General features: G+C 39.8%; 1 long non-coding RNA gene across 1 annotated transcript in view; it reads left to right on the top strand.

The window, feature by feature from the left end:
• Window positions 1–27914, top strand: part of LOC131277065 (uncharacterized) — a 156713-nt gene that overhangs the window by 71665 nt on the left and 57134 nt on the right. The window contains exons 3-7 of the long non-coding RNA XR_009184252.2: window positions 2482–2797; window positions 7437–7526; window positions 12837–12868; window positions 12975–13144; window positions 24693–25214. This is a non-coding gene — a long non-coding RNA (uncharacterized lncRNA). The remainder of the gene's footprint in view (window positions 1–2481; window positions 2798–7436; window positions 7527–12836; window positions 12869–12974; window positions 13145–24692; window positions 25215–27914) is intronic.

The following is a 27914-nucleotide window of genomic DNA, read 5'->3' as shown; positions in this document are numbered from 1 at the left end:
TTGGTGGTCTAGATTCCAGTCTACATTGTACATTCCATTGCATTTATTCAGTATCATATTGTAATAAAGATAATCAATTGTAGAAGATTGATGATCTAAAATATTACCATTTAAATGTTACTGCTTATTAATCATATGGATTTTCTTCCAATCTTTCTTTGCAACCCCCTTTGTTAATTCATTGAAATATTGTTTGTTCATTATTGGCCATCAACTCTGGGATGCTCATTATGGAGGGCTGCCTAGATTGAGTGCCAACACCCATAAAGACAGCTGTTTAAGAATGTTTCAAGAAGGGTTTTAGAAACCAGGTTAAGAATGATGATGTTCCTGAGTTCTTATTTTTCAGTGACAGTATTGTGTTGACTCATGATTTGAGCATCTATGCTGTCATTTGGGATGATGTTATCAAATGCACTGTATTGTCTTCTCAATGCCTATCTGCTTTTTCTTAATATATATGTATTTTTAATCACCCCTTTGCAGCTTTTTTTTTTTGCTTGTTCTCAGTTCTTTGTGTCCATTCACAGTGCGTTCTTCTGTGTCTGTATTTTTACTTATTTATTTCCCTCTCCCCCCCGCTTTGTGGCTTGCTTGCTGTCTGCTCTGTGTCGATTTGCTGCATGCTCTTCTGTGTTTTTTTGCTTGTCTCCCTTTTTGTTATGTCACCTTGCTGACTTGGCGCCCCATGGTGTTTGCAGGCCTGGATACCTTCTGCAGTGCTTGCGGGCTCGCGGCATTCCATGGCACCTGGGCCAGTAGCTCTCTGCAGCATGTGGCTGAGCCTGCCTTTACAAAGAGGCCCTGGGTTCATGCCGTATGGTAGACAGGAGCCCAACTGATTGAGCCACAGCCACTTCCTGCCTGTCTGCTTTTGGTGACTTGCTGAGCTGTGTCCTCAGCCCTCTTAGGATTGACCATGTTATCCTATGTATTGCCACACAACTCAGAATTTTGAGCTGCTCATTTGCATGTGGGAGTACTGTGTGCTTTGGGTACTAATAACTATGCCAAAGTCTGTAATATTCTGGACAGCTAACTTCCCTAGGCCATGTGACTATGGAGGCTACTTTATAATGATAGGCAGTTTTGGTCTCTTTGTAGGCCCAGGTAATTTGGGTGTAGGTACATACACATGTGCTAGAACTCTCTTGCATGGTTTCTAGCAAGCATATGGTTGTGTGGTAAGTTCATGTCTGTAGGTCACAGTATTATGACACATGGCTGAGTTCACATTTATGACCTTCCCTTTAGCAGTGCAAGAGTGAGTTCACATCTGCACCTCACTTTCACATCTTTTTGCCATCATAGAAAGCAAACCCCAGATCCAGCTGTGGTGAGGACAGAACAAGGTCATATACCTAGAGCATGCTGTGGTGATGGGTTGTACTTGAGAAAACTGTCCCTGGTAATTGTCCAGTGTAAATGGCACCTAACATCTAGGGAGCTGCTTATGGTCACCCCTTTTGCTCACAGACAAACTAAAAATTACACCACAGAAACTAAAACTAGAGTACCTGCAAACCCCCTTGCATGCAAAACTTGCACAACTTAGAGAGATCACAGCCATTACCACAGAATGTAGTAACAAGGGCACATTTCCTCCATGGAAACCCTTCATCATACCCCTAATCCTCATCTCGCCATGAGGCTGTGATTAGCCTGAGTCTCTAGTTTGAAGCCCGAGTCTCTTATATTTGTTTTCTCATCAGACATCAGATGAGCCCAGAACACCTACTTTTTCAGTTGCTCTGGAGTTCCCCTGCAATTGTAGAAAAGAAAACTATGAGGATACTATGATGTTGAATAGGTTCTGTTCAGATGGTGATTTTATAAAAACATATAGGAAGCACTAGTAAAGTCAAAGCCCCCATGAATAAGCCTGGCAACTAACTTTGGGAGTCAACTTTTCCTGCGGTATGTGTTTCTCAAATCCATTTTGATGGCAATTAGCTAAGTCCTAATCTGATCAGGAATAATGGTGCTCAAGCATAAATCCACTACCATATGGTTTATGAAACAACACTGCCATTTTAACACTTCCATCGTCTGAGATCTTTTGGTAGGCATCTCCCAACTATCCTTCCCCTAAAGAGTGGTTAATTGTGGGGAACCACCGGCTGTGAAATCTATTTACAGCCTCCAACAACATGGGCGGATTTCACAACTACCTCAGCCCTGCCCCGCCATTTCCTTCTTCTTCTTCCTCCTTGTTTCTTTGTTCTCCCCTTCCCGCCACAACTCTGGTAACCACAGCAGCATGCATGCACAAGGCATGAAATTCTGCAGACCCAGCATGAACTTTCAGCCAATTCCTTGGATCCTTGGATGCCTGCCACCCACAAGACCAGCCTATCACCCATGGACACGTTCCCTTCCCTCAGTATACATTCCCATGTTCTACCCCCAATAAATGAGGCTTGATCAGAATCCTGTCTTGCCTCCATTCTTCTCATCCCCTGCCCCCACTTCTTCCCACAGGCCCCTGGAATCCACCCCTGCCAGATCGGACAAGCGGCACCCTATGTGGGTGGGGCCAGGAATGAAGTACTCTTGATACGCCGACACAACGGAAAACCTGGCCAGGTGATCTACGCAAACTCGGAAGACCTGAGAATTCTTGGGCGGAAGACCTGAGCAATCAGCTTGGACAGAAGACCTAAGCCATCAGCTTGGGCAGAAGACCTGAGCAATCAGCTTGGGTGGAAGACCTAAGCCATCGGCTTGGGCAGGAGACCTGAGCTATCAGCTTGGGCGGAAGAGACCTTCAGAAGACTGCCTATCTTCTGAAGGCTCGGTAAGTGATCGGCGAGGATGGGGCAGGCATCCTCTAATAATTGTTCCCTTTTCCTGTCTGGCCTGCAGGCCCCACTTAGGACAAGAGAAGTAAAGGTTAATGTTAAAGAACTCTCTAAATTCTTTGCGTTCCTAAAAGAAGTTTATCCCTGGTTTCCACAGGAAGGGAGCATTTACAACTCATAAAGGAGCTACAGCAGCTAAAAGGATTACAACACCATAAATGCAGAAAGGCAGTTAACCACAATCCTTTTATCAACTTCCCACCCACCTGTGCCTGCTTAGAAAGGCCACCCAGGCATGCATCCCCTGCAGTGAAAACCCCCCCCTTTTTTTGCATATCCGGGTCACCAAAGGCAAACGGAGGGGCAAAACAATGAGGCAGATAATGAGGCAGATAGTGAGGTGAAGATAGTTCATGTGCATTCCACTTTCCCCTTTAAATCTTTAAAAGAGCTTAAAACTGCCTCCTCCACCTATGGGCCCACTGCTCTTTAACAGGCTCAGGAGATTATGAAGGCACTGTACAGCATATGAATTATAACCCTGGCCTATTTGCCCAAATTCAAACTGCAGCCCTTAGGGCCTGCAAAAGGTTGCTCACAAAAGAACGCCCTGCCTCCTCCCTCACTAATATTAAGCAGGGGCCAGAGAAACCCTTTTCAGATTTTGTAGGCAGATTGTGCATGGCTGCAGAAAGACTGTTTGGTGATACCAATACAGAAACAGACTATGTAAAGCAAATTGCCTTTGAAAATGTGAATGCGGCTTGTCAGGCCGCAGTTAGACCTTATAGAAAGAAGGAGGACTTGTCTGGTTACATCAGGCTTTGTTCTGAAATTGGCCCCACCTACCAACAAGGCCTTGCTACGGCCACCGCTTTAAAAGAGGTTTTACAGCTGCAGCAAATAACTTGTTTTAAGTGTGGTGATCCCGGCCATTTCACCCAAAACTGTCCCACCCCCGGTATTAACAAAAAGCCTAGTAGTGCCCCTAAAGTCTGTCCTCATTGCTGCCACAGCCAGCACTGTGCTAGTGGCTGTTGGTCCCAAACCAACATGCAGGGTCAACCTCTCCCTCCCCATCAGGGAAATGGAACATGAGGCCAGCTACAGGCCCCGAAACCCAAACAAGCTTATGAGGCAATCAACTTTGCTCCAGCGAATGCCAATCCCTTTCACAACTCTTCAAACTCCCTGCTGTCTACATGACAATGTAGCTCTAGGCTAGTGAGGGCTAATATAGTTAAGCCACTAGAAAGAGAGAAAAATGTGGCAACATTTGTGTTTTGTTTTGTTTCCATGCTAATTCTGATTGGGCTTACTTAACCAAGATAATAAAATTAGTACGAAGTTTTTATCAAGGTCCAAAAGGAATTTTCAGTTTTAAATCAATAGTTTTCTCCAGAACTTCAAGTCTCAGTATAGTCTTACAGTAATAATCCAAAAATGTGTGTTAATGGTCTGTCTAAACTGCAAAATAAAAACTTAACTATAGTTATGCTGCTCAAGTTATTTTAACTGATTGCTGATAACTAATGTTTCCAAGCACAAGCTTGCATATTACAGGCGACATGAATTCCAGAAGAAATCTTAAAAGGTACAATCTAAGATGTGATATATAACAGAGGATTTAAAAGCAGCTATACCAAGAAAGTAAGAATTATGAGTCAATTGTAAATAAATTGTATGTTTCTGTTAATGTGTTGTAATTGTTTTGTGTTTGTCTGTTCATTCAATGTCAGTGTATATTGTGATACCTCCGGATGGTAAATATAAATTAGTAGAAATTTTTAAAAGAGCTCTATTCAAATGGCCAAAAATTAAATAAGCACTTATATTAATAGTTAAGTTAATTATATTAATACATAAGTTTAAATGTTAATAAGATATCTACAATGATAAAAATTGTAAGTCTTGATTAACAAAATTACTATGCCTTTTCATAGGGGATGGTTCTTGCCTAGATTGAAATGAATGGCTTGTTTTTCTTTGCAGGGTGGTGTGGGGGATGTGAAACTTGAATGAATGTTAAAGAGTTGGGTGTTTGTGGCAATGCTAGCTGAAATTTAATGGGTTTTGCAAGGGGGTGTGTTTTGTCCTAAAGTAGGATGGCTAATTTTTCATAAACTCTTGAAACTTAATTTGCATGTGGCAAGTTGTAGAAGGTATTGTGATAACTTTAAGTAAGGGAATGTGTTCTGTAAAGATAAAATTTGTCTAAAAATGATATAACTATAGTCTATATGGTTATAAATAATTATAAAAGGTCTTATAAAGCATTATTTAAATTAAAGTGTTTAATTTAAGTGGCTATTTCCAAAAGGTCATTATTAAACAAACCTGAATTAATAATAATAATAAAAAGTAATTTTATAACAGGGAAGCTTGGCTGCAGCCAGCCTCCCTTGACAACTTGCTTTTAGGAAACTGTTTCTGATATTGCATGCTACTAAGTATTTAAAGTAAAGTTCATTATTTTAACAAGCTCATTTAGTGTTCATGGTATTATGTTATAAAAAGTTTGCTTGATAACTTTGTATGTAGGCTGTATGGAATGTATTTTTATTATTAAGGAAACAGGATAATTTTGTCCTAAGATAAAATGATTGGTTATTAAGAAAGGGTAAAATATGGAACAAAACCTGAGTGACCACTAAAAGTGCAGAAGGTTTGTGAAAAAGGAAATTTTATAGTTAAAGTGGAATAAGATTTGATGGGTCTATCTATAAAATTTTAAAGGCTTTAGTATCAAGTAGTATGCTGCTGCAAAGTTGAAAACTTTTATTCTTTCTCAAGGCCTCTCATCATTAATCTGTTTTGGTAAAAGTTCTTATTCTCAATAATCAGTATACAAAGAAAGTCTGTCTTATCAAAATAGCTTCTTGTGCTTCTTCTGCTTATCATTTCCTCGGTGTTCCAAGAAAGGAAAGTTTTATCTCTTTTAAAGGAACATAATGTTCAAAACTGCTTTCTCAAAACCTAATCCTGAACAGTAGCCTTTTATTCCAAACTAATTATAAGAGATTTGTTCTTTTACCTTGAAAGAAAAATTAAAGTAATAATTAAGTTCTTTTAATATGTTATAAGTAAATAAAAGGTGTTTTACAGTGTTATAAAATTAACAAGTTTTTTCTTCCCTTAAACCCTCTATTAATTAAAGTCATATGAACAAAAGGTTTCTATAAATGCTTAAAAGTGTATAAAGTTACCAATATTTCAGCATAATATTAAAGAGAAGTACAGTGTGTTTATTCATGGTTTTAATTATAATAAAAGAGTATGTGTCACAGAAACAACCTCTTATCATAGATTAAAGTAACAACACTAGTATGCGGCAATCCCAAACACTGCTAGTTTGTTGCAAAAAGTTAAAGTCCAGCACAGCTATCACTTTGTTTTAAAACTTGCTAAGACTTTCTTTACTGTCTTCTTACACAAATCAAGCCAGCTGCATTCCTCTATCTATAAAAAACCTAACAATGAACTTTTGCAGTGCTTTTCAGGACTATGTGCATGGCCTAACCATCTTGTACAGTATTTACTGATTGTAATAGTAATAAAAAAGCAACATACATTACTTCTTGAAAAGAACAGGCTTGGCAGACTCCATTCATGTCTGCTCAGCATACTGAACTTGCTGCCATCATTAAGGTGTTAACAATATTTAAGGAAACTTTGAATGTTGTCTCTAATTCTGAATATGTATGCCTTACTGTTTAGCATATTGGAACAGCTCATATCTTTGCTACTAATAAGTTATCTCAACTTTTCGCTGACTTGCAACATCTCATCAGGTTAAAACAGCATCCTATTTACATTACTCACATACGCTCTCATACCTCTTTGCCTAGTCCTATGACAGCAAATAATGCTTGAGCTGATTTATTAGTAGGGTGTTTACAAGGTGCTCATGCTCTAACTCACATTAATGCTAAAGGTGTGCAAAATAAATATCAAAAGTTAACAAAACTACAGGCACAAAAATTATTCATTCTTGTCCTACTTGTGGACCACTAACAGTGGTGCCTTTTCAAGCTGGAACTAATCCCGGAGGCCTGACTCCTAATCAATTATGGCAGATGGGTGTTACTCACATACCATCCTTTAGTAAACTACAATATGTTCATGTTTATATTGACACTTATTCTCATTTTATGTACACTGCTGCTCAAAGTAAGGAACAGTTGCATCATGTTCATTCACATCTATAGTCTGCTTTTGCTGTAATGGGATGCCCTCTAAACATTAATAATACACTTTACATTAGTAAATCCTTTGAATCTTTCCTTTTAAAATATGGTATTCAATATGTTGCTAATATTCCTTATAATCCTACAGGTCAAGCCATAGTTGAATGCAACCATCATACCCTAAAAACTATGCTTTTAAAACAAAAAGGGGGAAATAATGTTATTATGACACCAAAAGATTAATTAGCAAAAGCTTTATTTACTTTACATTTTCTTAATGTTTATAATTCATTAACACCTGTAGAATGTCACTCTGGAAAATGTCAAACATCTACAGTAGACACAGGAAATGAAGATCAACCAATATTCTAGAAAGATATTTTAAGCAATGAATGGAAAAAAGGCAGGATTAAAGTAAGGGGGTGAGGCTATGCTCTTATCATTTCAGAAAATGGAGAACAAATTTAGTTATCTCTGAAAAGGATTAAACCCCAGAATGAAGAGATGGAGTCTTCTACAACTTCTGATGATGGTGATCGTAAGTAATAAGGAAGCTGCCAGTAATTACACTTATTAGGCCTTTATACCTAAACCCCCATTACTTAGAGTGTTAACCTGGAAAAATCCATTCTTTCATATATATCTGAATAAAACCCATATATTCCCTAAACCAATTGATAATCGATTGCCAATTAAACCCTATAAAGAAAGACAAAGAATTGATAATCTCATATTACCATTTGATTATCAACCCTTATGCATTAGTAACCATCCTTCCTGTATGTAGGTTAAAAATCAGACCATAATTATCTTCAAAAATAATAATATTCAGTTTATTGTGACTTTGTTTCCCTCTTACAATTTAATCATAACCAAGAATCCTACTCATGATTGTCAGAAAATTAACTATAACCCAAAAATGCTCTATTCTATAAAAATGAGGCCTTGCATCCTAATAGCCAGTACCCCGCACCTAACATACTATGGAGAAGGCAAACTAAAAATTTTACTATCTGCATCTGTGTCAAAGAGAGCCGCCTTCCTCCCTATATTGGTAAAAAATTAGCCTCACAGGTTCAGTCACTGCAGCTGCCACAGCAGGTGGTGCTCTTGGTCATGGCCTCATCAGCTTGCAATACTTTAAACAAGAATGACAAATTAGCCTAGAATCCAGTGCACAGTCTCTTGACTCTCTGCAGTGGCAAATAACATCCCTCGCCCAAGTAATCCTTCAAAACTGCAGGGCCCTTAACTTACAGCTGAAAAAGGGGGGAACCTGCCTTTTCCTCCAGGAGGAATGCTGCTACTATATAAATGAATCTGGTATTGTTGAGGAAAATGCTAAGAAATTGTGAGAATTGGGGGAAGGAATACTGCCCTCCCAATCAACCTCTCCTTATCTGCCTGGCTCACCTCCCCCTTCGTAATGTGGCTAGGTCCCCTCCTCAGCCCCCTAATCACTCTCCTTTTAATCTGTGCATTTGCACTTTGCCTCCTTAAATTTCTCCAAGAAAGGATGAAGCAAATTTCTGCCCATGTGATGTATCTTGATGCTGTTCATCAATACCAGCCTATCCAGACCGAAGAACAAACAACCAACCTTTGAAAATGCAAATCTCTTATGTTGCCTCATCACCAACCTGTACCCTAATGGCGTTTCCTTGCCTGTCCTCCCTGCCCATGGTCACAACTGCCCCTATTGCAGCTAACCCTTCTTTGTTTAATTAATATCGCTGAACAGCTTCAGTAAGGAAAACAGCTTCAGTGAGGAGTTTAGTGGTTCAAATGAGCAGCAGGTGCCCTAGCCAAACAAGACCAGGGTGGGTGTGGCCTCACCCACTAATCTCAGTACATCATGCATGTCATGCATGGTGTAGAGGTCCCTGTTATAGCTTGTTATATTTACAAGTCATTTATCGCTGAGGCGCTGGTCTGGTTAGCTAACGACGGGCAACTGGGCTGACCCATCAGTCAGCCTAAGACAGATGCTGCCATGATTCCCAATGACAGGTAAGACTGATCACTTAACAGGTGCAGCCCCAACCTAAGACAGGCACAGCCCCCTCAGTACGGGAGCACCTTGCAGCTGCACGTCACCACTGAGCATAAGCCCTGCCCTAACATAAGCCATCACCAGCTGTTCTTCACTTCAGTTCCTAACATATTAAACAGAGAAGGGGGACCTGTGGGGAGCCACCCACTGTGAAATCTATTTACAGCCTCCAACAACATGGGTGGATTTCACAACTACCTCAGCCCTGCCCTGCCATTTCCTTCTTCTTCTTCCTCCTTGTTTCTTTGTTCTCCCCTTCCCGCCACAACTCTGGTAACCACAGCAGCACGCATGTGCAAGGTGCGAAATTCTGCAGACCTGGCACAAATTTTCAGCCAATTCCCTCCTTGGACGCCTGCCACCCACAAGACCAACCTATCACCCATGGACACGTTCCCTTCCCTCAGTATATATTCCCATGTTCTACCCCCAATAAACGAGGCTTGATCAGAATCCTGTCTTGTCTCCATTCTTCTCATTCCCTGCCCCCACTTCTTCCCACAGGCCCCTGGAATCCACTCCCACTGGATCAGACAGTTAATATCTGTAGTTCAGGGAAGCAGATGTGGTTCAAGTGATAAGGCTTCCACCTACCATATAGGAGAACCTGGGTTTGATCACTGGAGCCTCCTGGTAAAAAAGAGAAAGTGAGCCTGTATGGTGAGCCAGTGCCTACATAGTAAGCCAAGTGCCCTCATGGTGAGCTGTGTGCCCATGTGCTGAGCTGATTGTCCATGTGAATGCCCATGTGCTGAGCCAGTGCCCGTAAAGGGATCCAGTGCCCACACAGTAAGCCAAGTACCCATGTGTTAAGCCAAGTGCCTGTGTGAGTACCTATGCAGTCAGCTAGTGCTCACATGGTGAACTGAGTGCCTCTGTGGTGAGCCAGTGCCTGCTTAGGTGAGTCACACAGTAAGATGATGATGCAACAAAAGAGAAACAAAGGGGAAAGTCAAAGTGAAGGGCAGCAGAGACCAGGAACTGATGTGGCACATGTGAAAGGGTACCTCTCTCCACATCAGAGGTCTCCAGGGCTGAGTCCTAGTGAATCCTAGAGGAGAAAGATGAGAAGACAAGACAAAAATGCAGAAGGTCATACAGTGAATGGGCACAGACAGTAAGAACAGTAGGATGGAGGTGGGGGTGGGGTGGGGCTGGGGGAGGAGAAGAAAATATATAATTATGCTGTAGTCTAATCTTTAAAAATATTTATAATTCATACCATCATATAATAAGTGCTGTAATCAAATTTAAAAAAGGACAAATCTGAGAAAGGAACATTTCTATCTTAGACAAAAACAGATGACTTCACCTCAACATTAGATGGGACCTCCTCAACCACCCTGTCACTAGAAGGCTCCTCTACTAGGTCTTCCATGGGAGCTAGGGGGACACAGAGTAATGATCAGTACACTGGGGTGCAGCTCCTGCATTACTCAGGGCACTTTGCTTTGCCCAGACAAGAGGCTACAATGTGCAAACAAGGATGGTGGAGCTACCCAGAAACCCTTCATGTAGGAAAGAGAGACAAAGGAAAGAGTGGAGTGTAATCAGAATAGAATCCTTGGCTTTGTAGCTGAAGACGATCTAAGTCAATGTGAAATAGTTCATGTATAAGTGGTACTAAACTATACAGTATGATGATATATATCCAACCTATTCTGAAGTCCAAGGAAATCGTCAGTATCACACTGATTTCAAGAAATACTGCTTCAGCCTCACAGCCTTGTTGACTTTTAATATCCCATCCATTCTAGAGGATTTTTTAAAAAATTTCAATGAGATAGCTATGTAATAGAAAATTTGCCAGTTTACCCATTTTTACAGCATGTATAATTTACTTGAATCAATTACATTTACAGTGTTTTGTAACTGTCACCAAACATTCAATTCCAAAACTTTCTCATTACCTGAAACAGAAACTCTGTAATTATTAGCTATTAAGCCCATTCTACTTTCTGCTAGTCCCTGGTATAAACTCTAATCTATCTATTTCTGTGCATTTACTTTTTCTTAGCTTTCAAATAATTGCAATCACCAACTGTTTTACTTTTGTGTCTGCCTTATTCAGTACATTTTTAAGGGTCATGCATATAGTAGTATGTATCAGAACTTCAATACTTTTTATGGCTCAATTATATCCCATTGTATGGATATGCCACTTTTAAAAAAAACTCATTCCTCTCTATGAGCACACTTAGGTGGTTTCCAGCTTTTGGGTATTGCAAATAATGCTGCAATAAATACTGGTTTCGAGTACCTCTTTCAGCCTCTGTTTTTAATTCTTTAATATATAAACCTAATAGGTAGCTGTCATATAGTAGTTCTAGATTTAGCTTTTTGAGGGAATGTCAAACTATTTCCCGAATTGGCTGCTTTATTTTAGATTCCTATCACCAATATATGGGGACTCCAGTTTACTCATATCCACATCTCTATTTGTTATTTTCTAGTTTTGTTTCTTTCTAAAATATTAGCCACCCTACTTATTAAAAATGGAATCTCCATTTCCTTAAAGACTAACCCTCTTCAACTGCTGCTGGGAGTGTGGAATGGTGCAGCCATTTTGGAGGATGATTTGGCAGTGCTCAAAAGGGTTATTATAGAATTGCCATATGATTGTGCAATCCCACCATTGGGTATATATGCAAAAGAATTGTGACCAGCAACAAATGAATGGATAAGCAAATGCGGTTTATACATACAATGGAATATTACTCAGCTGTAGGAAGGAATGGCATGTTGATATATGTGACAACATAGATGAATCTTGACCTTATGTTGAGTGAAGTAAGCCAGTCACTAAAGGCAAATACTTCTTGACCTCACTGATATGACCTGTTTATTTAGGAGACTCACAGAGAGTCTGGAAGATAGATTAAAGGAGACAGAAAGGGAGTTGAGTGTGGTGAACCAAGCTCAATATGGGCAAAGCCTATGATAAGGCAGAAAGGGGTGGTTTGGCAGTGGATGGGGTGATGGTGATGCAGGGATATGAGTGGGTTGATGGAACTGGAATGGAAGGGTGAGCATGGTGGAGGTATTTAATTTGGACTGTATGGAATTGTGGAAGTCTTGGAGGAAGGAACAAGTGTACTTGGGATTTGTTGGTTTGTGTTGGGACTACAAGGATGGGAATGTTTTTTTTGGCAAATACAGCAGGTAGGTCACGGGTGCAGTGTACCGGTGCTAGGGGGGCATATAGAAAAGGATGCCCCTGGGGGATGCTTCAAAGGAATATGAATGTGTTCATCTTGTCATAAGGTGTTATATCAGTGGATGGAGACCCACAAACAATGAGAAAATATTCAAATTCCATCCTGGGAATCCTGCTATATACTCAAAGAGAGGGGCAAGAATCTCTAGAGTACATGGGCAGTGCCAAATAAAAGCAGACCAGTATGTCAAAGCCTCATTATTAATGCATAAGACTATGAACCTTATTCTTGGAAAATTGAAACTTAGTGGCTAACATAGATTCTGAGGGAAGAAGGAGGGAAGAATAGATGGATCATAGGGCATTTTGAGGGCATTGGAACTGTTCTGTGTGATTTTGCAATGATGGATACAGATGATTGTACTTGTGTGAAAACGTATAAAAGTATGATGCAAAGTGTAAACCATAACATAAACCATTGACCATAGTTTGTAGCAATGCTTCCTTTTTTTTTCAATTGTAACAGATGAACCCTACTCATGTATGATATTGCTAATAGGAATAAATATGAGATGGGAAGGGGTGCAGTATATGGGAATCACCTATATATTCTTCTGTTTTCTTCTCTCTTTTTTTAGGTACCAGGACCAGGGAGTGAAACCCAGACTTTGTAAGTGGGAAGCCAGTAGTCAACCACTGAGCCACATCAGTTCCTTTGAGTTGTTTTTGTGTGTGTGTGTTTGCTTTTTTCATTTTTTGTTTGTCTTTGTTTTTAGGAGGCACTGGGAATCATACTGGGACCTCCCATGTGGAGAGCAGGCATTCAAACATTTAAGCCACATCTGCTCATTCCCTATATTTTTGATGTGACATTTCTGTAACCTAAAGCTTCTTTGAAGATAAAGTGAAAAAAAATAAGATGTTGGGGGAAGATACAGATGAAATTGTAAGTATACATAAAAAATAACAGATATTAAGGTGATGAAAGTCACAATGCAAAAAACTTTTGACTTTCTTTATGGGGAGGTTTTGAACTACACAAAAGTTACAGCTATGGCAGGGGAGGTCTACTGGTGCAGGGTGACAGTGAGGGACAGATGCATGGGGAAGGGTGCACCTCAGGCATGCCTCTAGGGATTATGAATGTGTCCATATGGTCATGGGGTGTTATCTCAGTAACCAACAAAACTTTCAATTCCCATTCTTGGAGCCCTGCTACATTTTCTAATACAGTGGCAAGAATATCAATACATCATCAGAACCTAGCTAAAAGAGGACAGACCAATATGCCAGGCCCTTGATATTAATGCTGGTAGTTATGAACTTCATTCTTGTAAAATTGAAACTTAGCCTAGTGATATATACTGCCTAAGAGTTACCTTCTGAAAATGTGTATGTTGCTCAAATGTGGCCTCTCTCTAAGCCAAACTCAGCATAGAAGTCTGCTTTCTCCCCAGCATGGGACATTACTCCCAAGGATGGGCCCCCTTGGCACTGAGGGATTGTTACCAATTGCCAACTAGAGATACATTTGTACAAAGACCTTGACCAAGAGAGGGAATATTAAATACAAATGAGTGTTTATGGCTAGGATACTTCAATATGAGTCAGGAAGTCATTCCAGAGGAAAGTTTAGGCAGGTCACAGGAGGATCTCTGTGGCTGCCACAGTAAATAATGCCTCAGGCAGGAGTGTTCCTGAGGGCTCTAAAGACATCTGGACATTCTAGCCAGGGCAGATATCCCCAGGAAATTGGCAACCCATCAGTGGGCCTTACCTTGGAAACTATGGACCACGGTTAGTAGCAGTGCTTCAAGATTTATAAAAAATATCCCACATTAATGAAAGATGTTTTTAATGGATAAAGTGTGAGGGGGTGGAGGTGGGGTATATGGGAATCCCACCTAATTTTGCTTTAACTTTCATGTAATCTAAAATTTCCTTAAAAGTAAAGGGAAAAAAGACCATGAGTACATATAGGTAAAGCCCTTAGAAAACTGTGGTACAGTGTCAATTTTATATGAATACTCAATTACTCAATCCAAAAGGATGTGCAAAAACTTAACTGTTGTTACTTGAGACACAGAACCTAGAGGGCTAAAGAAAATGGAGGGTAGGTCAATCAGATTTCAATATACAGTCCTGCATACATTTTAAATTTCTTATTAATGCATTATTTTTGCTGCTATTTTGTATGAAAACCCTACTGTCCCAAATTGTGGAATACAACAATTTCAGTAGGTTTTTGTATCACATCTTTAGCAATCCAGACAGACACATTGATGAGGTCCATTTGTGCTTTCTGGAGTCTGAAGCTTCAATGCAGAGTCATGGCTATAGGTAGGCTGGAAATATCTGGGCTAATTTCACCCATGACTGCTCAGAAGTTATATTTTGCCTAGAAGCCTCTGTGAGCCTTCCACATGTATCTGTTTACAGCAGCACCTTACTTCCCAGCACTATATGTGTTTAGTTTCTTAGCACTTCTATAATACATTGCCACAGACTGGGTGGTTTGAGAACACAAACTTAAACCTTCACAATTCTAAGGACAAAAAGTCCAGCATTAATGTGTCCACAGCACCATACTCTGTGCCTCTCTCTGAAGATCCTTGCTAGGAACCATTCCTTGACTCTTCCAGCTTCTGGTGGCTCCAGGTGTCCTGGCTCCTGGCAGCATGACTCTAATCTCTTCCTCATCTTCACCTGGCCTGCTTCTCCAGTGTCGGTCCATCTTCACACAGCCTTCTCCTCTCTGTCTCTTCCCTTCTTGTAAGTTCACACGTTGTATTATATTGCAGTTCACCCTGATTCAGTAGACCTCATCTTTTTTTTTTTTTTTAAAGTAAGAAATGGTGTTTATTTGCCAACAACACAATTGTTTATATAAAATGTCCTGTTAAATCTACCAAAAAAAACTTCTACAAAAAAAATTAAGTGGTTCAGCAAGGTGACAGAATATATGATTAATATACAAAAAGCAATTGCATTTCTATATTCTGTATTCTAGTAATGAATCATCAGAAATTCACACCACTTACAATGAAACCAAAAATATGAAGTAGTTAAGAATAAATCTGACAAAAGACCTATACACTGAAAACTACAAAAATACTGCTTTGAGAAATTAAATCCTAGATAATTGGAGAGATATATCGTGTTCATTTATCAGAAGACTCAATATTATTAATATGTCAATTCTTCCCCAGATTGATCCATAACTTCAGTGCAATCCCAGTCAAAATCTCAGTGGGCTTCTTTGTAGAAATTGACATGCATATTCCTAAAATTCATTTGAAATGCAGAAGACCTAGCATAGCCAAGATAACTTTGTAAAGGAAGGACAAAACTGGAGGACTTACATTACCTGACTTCAAAGCTCTTTATAAAACTACAGTAATTGATACAATATATTACCATCAAGACAGACAATAGATCAATGAAAAAGAAGATATAATCTATAAATAGACCCACACATATGTGACCAATTGGTTTTCTGTAAAGGTGCACAGGCAAATCTGTGGAGAAAGGATAGTCTTTTTGACAAATGATGCTGAAACAATCAACTTTTTGTGAAAAAAAAAAGAACTTTGATCCATAACTCATACTGTATTAGTCCGGGTTCTCTAGGGAAACAGAATCAAAAGGAGATATCTGTCAATAGTATGAGATTTTATGAGTCTCTCACATGACCGTGGGGAAGCACAAGTCCGGTTCTGCAGGCAGGCTGCAAACCAGGGGCTCCTATGAAAGTCCAGTGAAGGTCCTTGATGAGTTTCTGGGAGATGTTGGCTCTGCAAAGACGAGCTGGGAAATTCTCTCTGAATGCTGAAATCACTTCCCCTTTTAAGGCATTCAACTGATTGGATAAAATGTCACTCATTACTGACAGCAATCTCCCAGGTTGATCATAGATGTGATCAGCTATCTATGCAACGATCTCACTGATGACTAAACCCCATAGATATCCTTGTATTATAGTTAACCCAGTGCTTGCCTGACCAAACAACTGGGCACAGTTACCTGGCTGAGTTGACACATTATCCTAACCATCACATATACCATATACAAAAACTAAATAAAAATGGATTTTTGACCTAAAAATGAAACCTAAAACTTTTAGAAAATATAGGAAAAAAATTATGACTTTTATCTAAGGAAAGATTTCTTAGCTGCAGCACTAAAAGCACAATCCACTAAAAAAAAAAAAAGATAAATTGGACTTCATCCAAATCAAGAACTTTGCTGTGCAAAAGACCCTAGTAAGAGAATAAGAAGACAAGCTACTAACAGGGAGAAAATATTTGTAAATCACATATCTTATAATAGGACTTGTGTCTAGAATATATAAAAAACTCACAAAACTCAATAATAGAAAAACAATTCAATTTAATAATGGGTAAAAATGTGAACATATTTCACCTTGTGGAGAAAGAATAGTCTTTATATATACTATACAAATGAAAAGGTATTCAATACTATTAGTCATTAGGGAGTTGTAAATTAGAACCACAGTGAGATACCACTACAGACATCTTACAGTGTCTAGAATTAAAAAGACTGATCCGACTAAATGTTAAAGAGGATATGGAACAACTTCAACTGTCATACACTGTTGAAGGGAATGTAAAATGGTATAACCATTTTTATAAAATAGATTGGAAGTTTCTTTTTTTGTGTGTGTGTGTGTGTTCTTTCACATCTTTTTTTGTTTTTTTGTTTTTGTTTTTGTTTTTTTAAATTTTTTTATTTTTTATTGACTTTGTAATAATATTACATTAAAAATATATATGTGAGGTCCCATTCAACCCCACCCCCCCACCCTCCCTCTCCCCTCCCCCAACAACACTCGTTCCCATCATCATGACACATCCATTGGATTTGGTAAGTACATCTTTGGGCACCTCTGCACCTCATATACATTGGTTCACATCATGGCCCATACTCTCCTCTATTCCATCAAGTGGGCCCTGTGAGGATTTACAATGTCCGGTGATTACCTCTGAAGCACCATCCAGGGCAGCTCCATGTCCCGAAGACGCCTCCACCTCTCATCTCTTCCTGCCTTTCCCCATACCCTTTGTCCATTATGAGTAGACCTCATCTTAATCACATTTGCAAACATCTTATTTCCAAAAGTGGTCACACTCACAGGTACCAAGGTTTTCTCAATGTAATTTGGAGGGACACAATTCAACCACTGATGTTCTGTCATGGTAGGTACATGACAATATGCCTTTGTCAAAATGCACAAAGCTGAGGATTAGGAAGAGCGAGCCTCCAAAACACTGTATCAATACTGTCCCTTCAATTGTTCATACCACAGTGATGAGAGTTATTAACAGGGGAAACTGCTGGCTCTAGACTGGGAGGGTGGCAGGGGAATATGTGGGAATTGTTTGTATTCTCCACAGTTTTTTATGTGAATCTAAAACTTCTCTTAAAAATATATCAGATTTTTAATAATCTCACAGCACTTTTTCAGAAGATAACTCTTCCTACTAATGTTCAGAAATAGACTGACCAAACATTAACTTAAAATACAATCTGCCAGTAAATGTGAACCAACTTTAGTTGTAACTACATTTTTAATTATGTGGTTGTGGCACTACTGACTCATTACTAAAAGCAAAATTTCACATGTGAATTAAGAAAACTATCATGGCTTAACCTTTTTAAAGGTTTTTCTCAATATGGAATACTTAGTATCTACAGTCAACATTACTGATGCAATAAAATAATTGCATTTCTACTGTACTGTCTGTGGAATACTTTCTAAGGAATGTTTGAGGACACTCCCTTTTCTTTGGCCAGATGCTGATTTTGAGGTTCCCAACTGAATGGGATTGTCAGATAGTAGATTTTTTGGACTGGGTAGCAAATTTTCTTTTTTCATGCTTGAGACAAGAACTGGGAAAGGCATTCACAACAGAACTCTCAGGTGACATCTTACCAACAGATGAATGTAGGAAATCATTATTAACTTATTTACAGTTCACACTATGATCCCTTATTTACAGTCTACACAGGTGTCCCACTTGAGTAAAAGGTGGGTTTCAAAAAAAGTTGTAGTTTGGGGTTCACTTTAGACACCCAAAAGACAGATGTAGGGTACTTTATATAGATGACACAGCATAGGAAGGCAGCAGAGCACAGTGACCAAAAGCACGGGTGCCAAGGTCTGGTCAACTGTGTTCAAATCTCATTCAGAGGCCACCCAAAACAGGGAACATTATGTAAACTCTTTATGTGTCCAGTTTTCCATGCTGTCTTTTGAAGATTTTAGCCAGACCTGCTTATTAGTTTGTATTATGAGACTAAAAATAAGCAAATGTAAGGAAATCCTTAAGAAAAATGCCCAATATATCATAAAAGCCCCAGAAGAGTTCACTTATTAAATGTGGGGAGGAATTTCAAGAAACTTGCTAGTACTTCCCTCCAGAGTGGGTGCCTGATGGTTCCAGGACAAGGGGGATGGACACTGACTTTCAGCCCTCAGTGGGTGATCCTTTACAGCTCATGGAGAACACGTGCTCTGTTCTGAGATCCCACATCAATCCTGTGTGGTCAACAACACTGCTGAGTGAATGATTCTAGTCAGGAAATGTAGTCAGTGCCCCCACTCAGCAGATTCTGGGGTTACAAGTTACCTCCCAGGAGCTGTGGAGAAAGGCCTGCCAACTACTTTATTACAGGAGAGAGAGTGGTTCAAACCCTCACCCTGCCTTCTGCATAAGTGAGTTCTCTGACCCAAACCGTAACTCAGGTTTCCCCTCATAGAGTTCCTCTGAAGGACCAGGGAACAAAACTTGTGAACATCGTGCCCCAAATACTCCCACTGTCAGCTGCCTCATGTGAGCCTTCCTGGGGGCATGTAATCTCTCCTAGTGATCAGGGGTGTGCTTGATTCCCATCCTGGCTCAGAACCCACCTTTTCACAAAGAACTGCCACATGAGAGCTCTGCAAAGAATGTGCTCTCCTTGCACTCAAGTCTGAACAAGCAGTGGCAGAGGAGAGAGTCCCATCCATAGCTATCCCCACCCAGGACTTTCCTCAGCACCTCTAGCCTCCTTTCTTTGGGCCCCAATTGCTCATGTACTAAGGGATGTCCCTTCTTCTCCCTCCCCCAGGCTGCACTCAGTTACCTGCACCCTCTGCTATTATCCCAGAGAAATCCCACCATGAAATCTGGCAAAATCATATACCCTTTTAGGTAAAGATAGACAATCCATTAATGAGAAAGGATAGTGAAGGGAATCACTCCATTTAACTTCAAAATTTGTCTTACTTATGCTCTAGCTTCCTAAACCATGGAACCACTAACAAGTCTAATATGTGTTATTATGGTCAACATCTAAAGAAGCTTATTTTGTGATGTAAAACACAATGGAAAAAAATTATTCTATTTTCTCCATACTTACTATTGAAGAGCATACAGGGCAGTGAGAAAATCAGTAGGTAACTTCCTAAAATGAAAATTTTGGATAACCCCCAAGGATTAAAGGAAATATGTATATTGGTTTATAAACTGACATTTGGAAACTCAAGTTCTTATAGCTAGGTTTGGAAAACTAGTTATATGAATGGTACTAACATACCCCAAGTATACTGAGTTATATATACACTTAATGATGAATAGAGGTTGAAAAGGGTGTTAAAAACATCTTTAGTACACCTCATCATATGAAATGCATCCTTTCTGGTCCCTACCAATCCAGATTCACTCCATATTCTGCAATAATTATTTTACTACATCCCTGCTGAGTAAAATAACATTAACACAGACATGATCTTGAGGAAGAGAGTGAATGGTAAAGAACTTTAAAAGAAATGCTAAAGTTTTCTAAAGGGAGACTCATTTTGAGGCAACCAGCTTGATAGATGGATCTAAAATATAAAATAAGGATTAAGAGAAAACTATAAATCACATCTAAAACTCTTTAGGACAAATTGGAGAGGAGAAACTAGAAGAAAAGTGAATCATATTTTGTGGAAAAATTTCCTGCCAATTTTTTGGGGATTGAATTAATCATGTAGGCCAATATGATCATACCTCTTAAGCAGCAATTGAGATTTCCCATCTCTATGTACTGTGGAAACTAACCTGGGAGCTTTTCCACCTGCTACCAACTCCAAATCTCTCTGGGCATAGAGTGACAGTTAGGACCATGAGCCTTACATGCATCATGAGATAACCATGGCAACCGGTCATCACAGAATTTTCAAAGGGAATGTATTCTCCATATTGCAAGGTCCAACTGCTGCTGTGTGGCCATTTTACTTGGCCATCAGCATTGAATGGGTGTTTCTATATCTCAACATCCTTTCCAATATTTTTTATTTTCTGTTTCTTAATAACACCATTATAGTGAGTGTGACATGGTATTTCAGTTTGGTTTTGAGTTGCATGTCCATAATAGCTAATGAAGGTAAGGATCTTTTCATGTGCTTTCTGGTCATTTGTGTATACTCTTTGGAGGCACAAGTCTTTTCCCCATATTTAATTGGGTTTTATTTCATTGTATTGTTGAGTTTTAGGATTTCTTTGTATAGTCTAGGTATTAAACCCTAATTGGATATATAGTTTCCAATTGTTTTCTCCCATGGAATGAGTTGTCTTTTCATTTTCATGATAAAATTATTTTAGGTGAAAAACTTTTTAATTTAGATGAGGTCTTATCAATTTTTCCTTTGTTGCTTGTGCTTTGGGTTTAAAGTCTAAGAAACCATTGCCCAACATGAGGTGCTGAAGATCATTTCCTATGTTTTCTTCTAGAAATCTTATCTTACTATTTCTTTTAGATCTTTATACATTTTCAGTTAATTTTTTTGTATATGAGATGAGATCAGGGTCCTCTGTCATTGTTTTACATTTGGATATCCAGTTCTCTTAGCATCATTTATTGAATAGACTATTTTGAGTGGACTTGGCAGCCTTGTCAAAAATCAATTGGCCAAAATGCAATGGATGTGTCATGATGATGGGAAGGAGTGTTGCTGGGGGGGGGAGAGGTAGGGTGGGGGTGGTAGGGTTGAATGGGACCTCATATATATATATTTTTTAATGTAATATTATTACAAAGTCAATAATAAATAAATTTAAAAAATCAATTGGCCATAGTTATGAGAGTCTATTTCTGAATAATTTTGAGGGTCCATTCAGTTCAATTGGTCTGTGTATCTACTTGTCCCAGGACCATGTTGTTTAGGCCACTGTAGCTTTGTAATATCTTTTAAAGTGAAGAAGTGTGTGTCCTCTGAGTTTGTTTTTCATAATGGTTTTGGCTTTTTGGGACTGTATGTCCTTCCAAATAAATGTGTTGACTTGTCTTTTCCATTTCTACAAAGTTGTTTATTGCAATTTTCATTGGGACTGCATAGCATCGGTAATTCATATATCTTGGTATATTTAACCTTCCAATCCATGAGCAGGGAATATCCTTCCATTCTCTTAAAAATTCTTTTTGTATTCATAATTTTGAAGTTTCCCATGCATAATTCCTTTACATTCTCAGTTAAATTTATTCTGGTAGTTGGAAATGGACTTCTTTTTTTCATTTCTTCCTGAAATTATACATAAATACTACTGATTTGCTCATGTTTATCTCAACAAACAGCACTTTGCTGGAATTGTTAGCTTGAATAACTTTGTTGTACAATGTACAGGACTTTCTATATATAAGATCATGTCATTTGCAAGGAGAAAGTTTTACTTCTTTTCCTAATTGGATGTCTTTAATTTCTTTTTCTTGCTTACTTGGCTCTGCCTACAACATCCAGTACAATGTTGAATTACATCGGTGACATTGGGCATCCTTGTCTCATTCCAGATCTTGGAAAGTTTTCAATCTTTCACCAGTGATATGGTATTTGCAGTGGTGTTTTTCAAGTATGCCCTTTATAATGTTGGTGAAGTTTCCTTTTATTCTTATTTTTCTAAGTGATTTTAGGAAGAAAGGATGCTGGATTTTGTCACATGCCTTTTCTGCATTAATTTAGATGATATTGTTTTTTCCCCCTTCATTTTTGGTTTTTAAACTCTCCAATCTTTGTGATTTCTTTCTGCTTGTGTTGGATTTAGTTTGTGCTGTTGTTTTGTTAGTTCCTCCTGATGTGCAGTTCAGTGTTTGACTTTTGCTCTTTTTTCTTTTGTAGTTTAAGCATTTAGGGCTATAAATTCCCCCCTCAGTACTGCGTTTGCTACATCCTGTAAGTTTTTGTATGTGGTGGTTTTGTTTTCAATCATCTCAGAATGTTTCCTAATTGCTTTCCTGCTTTCACCGTTGAGACAGTCCTTAAAAATGCTGCTTTCTCAAAGCTGTTGGGGGAGAGAATCAATGCCCAAAGGATGTTCATGAGCCACCAGAATGGCCCCAATGCTGACACAATTTCCTGACTCTACATTTCAAACCCTAACAATTATGTCATTTCCCTCACATGAACCCCCCCAAAGGTCTAGATGAAGTCCAGACTTGTAGCCCTCTTCCCACAGCATTTTTACATTATCTGTCACCTACTTTGGTGAGCCTCTCTGACAGTCAAGTGACTTCCCTGAGTGACTGGTGGTCTATTTGGCTCCCCAAGCTGGTGCAGAACCCTGGGCATCCCAGACCAACTGCTACATGGCAGCTCCTCAAATGATTAGCTTCACCTTCCACTGAGCAACCCTGGGTGATCAGTTGATGTTCATCAACAGGGATAGTGACCCACTGCACCAGGGCTTTTTGGTTCAATGGATGAAGTCTGGAAGCCCCCAGCTTTTTCCCTGGCTAAGGTCTTCAATCCTGTCTGAGCAGCCTGGATTGAAAATAGGCATAGAGTTCACAAGCACTAATTATGTACCTTCTCTGCAAGTGTTCTTCCTCACCAAACCAGGTCCATTCTGGAAGATATGGGTCTGAGACCTTACAGTCCTTATGAATTTTACTGACCATTACTGATACTATATGCCTTTTTCTTTACTGTTTCACAAGCTGAACTCACTACAGATCTGTGACAGTTAGGCTAATGTGTCAACTCAGCCATGTAATTGTGCCCAGTTGTTTGGTCAAGCAAACACTGAGCTAACTGTAATACAAGAGCATTTATGAACTTTAGTCACCATTGACTCTACTGCAGTGGTAAATCATGGATAGCTGGTTATAATTACATCAGTCAGGGGCATTGCCATCAGCAGTGAGTGATGCTTAACCCAATCAGTTAAATGCCACCCAACATTAAGAAAGCAAAAACCCAATTAAAAGTTATTAACAACCATGATTGTAACATTCTTACATCAATATCAAAATGTACGTGTTAAGGCTAGGGGAGTACAGAAGAGATATACTAAATGTATGCTATGGACCATATTTAGTGGTAATAGTCTGATGATAAATCTCATAATCTGTAACAAATGAATGTTCCACAATGGTGTGGTTGTTGAAGGCTTGTAGTATGGGAATTCTGCATATCAGCATGATTGTTTTGTAAGTTCACAACTTCTTTTATATATATATGGGGGAAGTGATTCTGGCATTGAAAGAGAATTGCCCAGCCCATCTTTGTACAGCCAGTATGTCCCAGAATTTGTCAAGAACCTTCACTGGACTTTCATTGCAGCCCCTGGTTGCAGCCTGCCTGTGGAACCTGGACTTGTGAATCCCCATGGCTGTGTGAGAGATTCTTATAGAATCACATGCTATTGACATAATTTCTTGTTGATTCTATTTCCCTAGAGAACACTGACTTATACAGCTTTGTACAGGGAGTGGTTTTTTTTTTCCAATTTCTACTCAATTTATTCATTTTTTTAAAAGATATTACATTAAAAATATATATATATGAGGTCCCCATTCGCCCCCACCACCCCCACCCCACCACTCCCCCCTCAGTAACACTCTTCCCCATCATCATGTCACATCCATTGCATCTGGTGAGTACATCTCTGGGCATCGCTGCACCCCTTGTCCCGTGTTCCACACCATAGCCCACACTTTCCCATGTTCCATCCAGTGGACCATGGGAGGACATACAACATCCAGCAGTTGTCCCTGGGGTACCACCCAGGACAACTCCAAGTCCCAAGAATGCCTGGGAGTGGTTCTTGAGGAACAGAGTCTTTACATGGGGTGTCTGAAGTGGTTTTGGGAGTTTTGCAATAGTCTCTTTAATTGAACTCAAGGGAACTGACAATTCCCTTTCCAATAACAAAGAGGCTGCTAATGGTTTATGGTGTGAGTTAGCAATCAAGATGCACAGATAGCATCACTGGATTCCCCTACTTCCATACTTATAAGAAGCAAGGATCTGGGTGAGAGTGTTCTTAATACCTTAACAGAGATCTGTGCAGTCAAACAGTGTAATGATGTTGGCTGGCTCCTCCTAGATAGTCTGGATAGTGTTACAAAAGAAAGAGATGAGTTAAAGGCTTCAGATTTGAAACTTAAACTCCACATGGATGATGCAAAAGTTTCTATGTGTGCTCTGAAAGAAAATCTTGTCTCCTGTGCCACAGGCTTGAAATATCTGAGAACCAAACTCAGACTCTCATTGTATGAGTAATGGAGTTACAAAGGAAACTAAAATCCCAATCCTGCAGTGTTTCTTCAAACTGAAGACTTTGATTGGAAAAGAGTGGAATTCAGAGAATTGGGATGGAGATATATGGGATGATGATATTGATGGGGACATTGAAACCCTGAATTCTGCTGCGACTTTATCACATAAGCCTGCCATGGCCTGCCCTGTCCAGATCATACCTTGCCAACCTTGTATCATCCAATATCCAGCCTGCTCCAGGGAGTCTGAAACAACTTCCAGCCCTGAGGTGGGTACCAGCCAAACTGCAGCCTGCCCTGCCCAGTCTCTGGCCTGCCCCAAGGAGTCTGGACCTCCTCCCAGCACTGAGACATGTACCAGCCAAACTCCAGCATGCACTGCCTAGCCTCCAGTCTGCCCTGAGGAAACTACCTTCCAACCCCTGCCTGAAGAGATTAATCCTGTCTCACCAGAAGAAAATGCAAGAGAATGCCCTGAGGTCAGTAGCTTGCAAGGCATTTCTAATCCTTCTCCTTACCCACCCCCACCACCTCTCTTGTATTTGAGACCTATTACTAGACTTAAAATCACAACAAGACCCCAAAGGTGAAATACAAAGTGTGACCCATGAGGAAGTAATGTATACTCAGAAAGAATGGCATGAGTTTTCAACTTATATAGACAGAAATCATGGGAATATGCGTGGGAGTGGATACTAAGGGTATGGGATAATGGTGGAAGAAATATAAAGTTGGATCAGGCTGAATTTATTGATATGGGCCCACTAAGCAGAAATTCTGGATTCCATGCTATAGCTGGATGGGTTAGAAAGGGCTTTAACAGTTTGTTTGGGTGGCTGATTGAAGCATGGGCCAAAAGATGGCCTAGCATGTCTGAGGTTGAGATACCTGATTTATGCTTGTACACAGTAGAAGAAGGAATTCAAAGGCTTAGGGAGATTGTAATGCTAGAATGGATTTACCATTTTAGAGCTGCCCACCCACCCCAGAAATGTCTAGAGGACACACCTTTAATCAGGATTGTAAGGAATAATTTTGTAAGACTTACTCCATCTTCCCTGGAGAGCCCTGTGGTTGTTGTTCTCTGTAGTCCAGATATAACTGTAGGGGGGACTCTGATGGAATTAGAATCCTTAAACATTATGGGGATGATTGGATGTCAGTCTGGTAAAAGTCAAATAGCAGATAATCTCAAAGTCAAGGTGGGCATGGCTACCACCATGAAAGGCAGATTCAAAAAAGCACTCAAAATAGTCTGAGTTGCATAGAATTATGGTATTGGATAATACATAATGGGGGACCTAGCAGTGAAATAAGCAGTCTACTAATTTTCTTCACAATCTTTATAAACAGAAGTGTTCTAGGTTGAGTGAATAAAACCCTAACTCAAATTACAGATGCAGAGAATCACAGCACCTTAATCAATTCCCAGACTTGAGATGGTTTACAGACCCAGAGCCCCTTGAATGAGGAGAAGGCCAAGTCTCCTTGGGGGAAGGATCCCATTAAACTGCCCAAACTTTATACTGTTAATCTTTCTCCCACTTTTCCCCAAGGAGACCTACTTTTACCAGAGTAACTGCATTGGGGAAAAGGAAATGATCAGACATTTCAGTAATTATTAGATACTGGCTCAGAAGTGACATTAATTCCAGGAAACCCAAAATATCACTATGGTCCACAAGTCAGAGTAGGGGCTTATGGAAGTCGGATGATTAATGGAGATCACGTCTGTCCCACAGTTGGTCCAGTAGGTCCCTGGACTCATTCTATGGTTATTTCCCCAGTTGCGGGATGCATAATTGGAATAGACATACTCAGTAAGTGACTAGATAAATCCCCACTTGGATCCCTGACTTGTGGAGTGAGGGCCATTATGGTTGGAAAGGCCAAGTGGAAGCCACTAGAACTGCCCCTACCTAGCAAAATAGTAAATCAAAAGCAATGCTGGATTCCCGGATGGATTACAAAAAGTAGTGCCACCATCAAAGATTTGAAGGATGCAGGGGTGATGATTCCCACCACAACCTCATTCAACTGTCCTATTGGCCTGTGCATAAAACAGATGGATCTTGGAGGATGGCAGTAGATTATAGTGAACTTAACCTGATGGTGACCTCAATTGCACCTGCTGTTCCAGATGTGTTACCATTTCTTGTGCAAATCACATCCCCTGGTACCTGGTATGCAGCTGTTGATTTAGCCAATGTGTTTTTTCTCAATTGCTATTAGTAAGAACCACCAGAAACAGTTTGCTTTCAGCTGGCAAGGCCAGCAGTATACCTTCACTGTCCTGTCTCATGAGTTTATGAACTCTATAGCTCTATGTCATAGTATTGTCTGCAGGGATATCAATCATCTCTCCCTCCCTCAGGGCATCACACTGGTCCATTATATTGATGATATCATGTTGATAGGACCTAGTAAGCAAGAAATAGCAAAGGCTCTAGACTTATTAGTAAGGCATTTGCATAAGAGAGAATGGGAGATAAATCCAATTAAAATACAAGGTCCTTCCACCTCAGTGAAATTTCTAGGTGTCCAGTGGTGTGGGGCATGTTGAGCTATCCCTTCTAAAGTGAAGGATAAGCTGTTGCATCTGACCTCTCCAATGACCAAAAAGAGGCACAATGCTTAGTTGGTTTCTTTGGATTTTGGATACAACACATTCCTCACTGGGTGTGCTACTCCAGCCCATTTACCAGTGACCAGAAAAGCTGCTAGTTTTGATTGGGTACCAGAACAAGAAGAGGTTCTACTTCAGGTTCAGGCTGCTGTGCAAGCTGCACTCTCACTTGGACCATATATGATCGAGCAGATCCAATGGTGCTGGAAGTTTCAGTGGCAAATAAAGATGCTACCTGGAGCCTTTGGCAGGCCCCTACAGGAGGATCACAATGCAGACTCTTAGGATTTTGGAGCAAAGCCCTGCCATCCTCTGCAGATAACTACTCCCCTTTTGAGAAACAGGTTTTGGCCTGCTACTGGGCTATAGTGGAGACTGAATTCTTAACCATGGGACATCAAGTTACCATGAGACTTGAGTTTCTTATCATGAGCTGGCTATTGTCTGACCCACCAAACCATAAAGTTGGGAGTGCACAGTAGCACTGCATAATAAAGTGGAAGTGGTACATATGAGATAGGACTCGAGCTGGTCCTGAAGTAAGTTACATGAG

The sequence above is a fragment of the Dasypus novemcinctus genome, chromosome 31 (assembly GCF_030445035.2).
Source record: "Dasypus novemcinctus isolate mDasNov1 chromosome 31, mDasNov1.1.hap2, whole genome shotgun sequence".
Lineage (NCBI taxonomy): Eukaryota > Metazoa > Chordata > Mammalia > Cingulata > Dasypodidae > Dasypus > Dasypus novemcinctus.
This window is presented reverse-complemented; position numbering and strand designations above follow the sequence as displayed.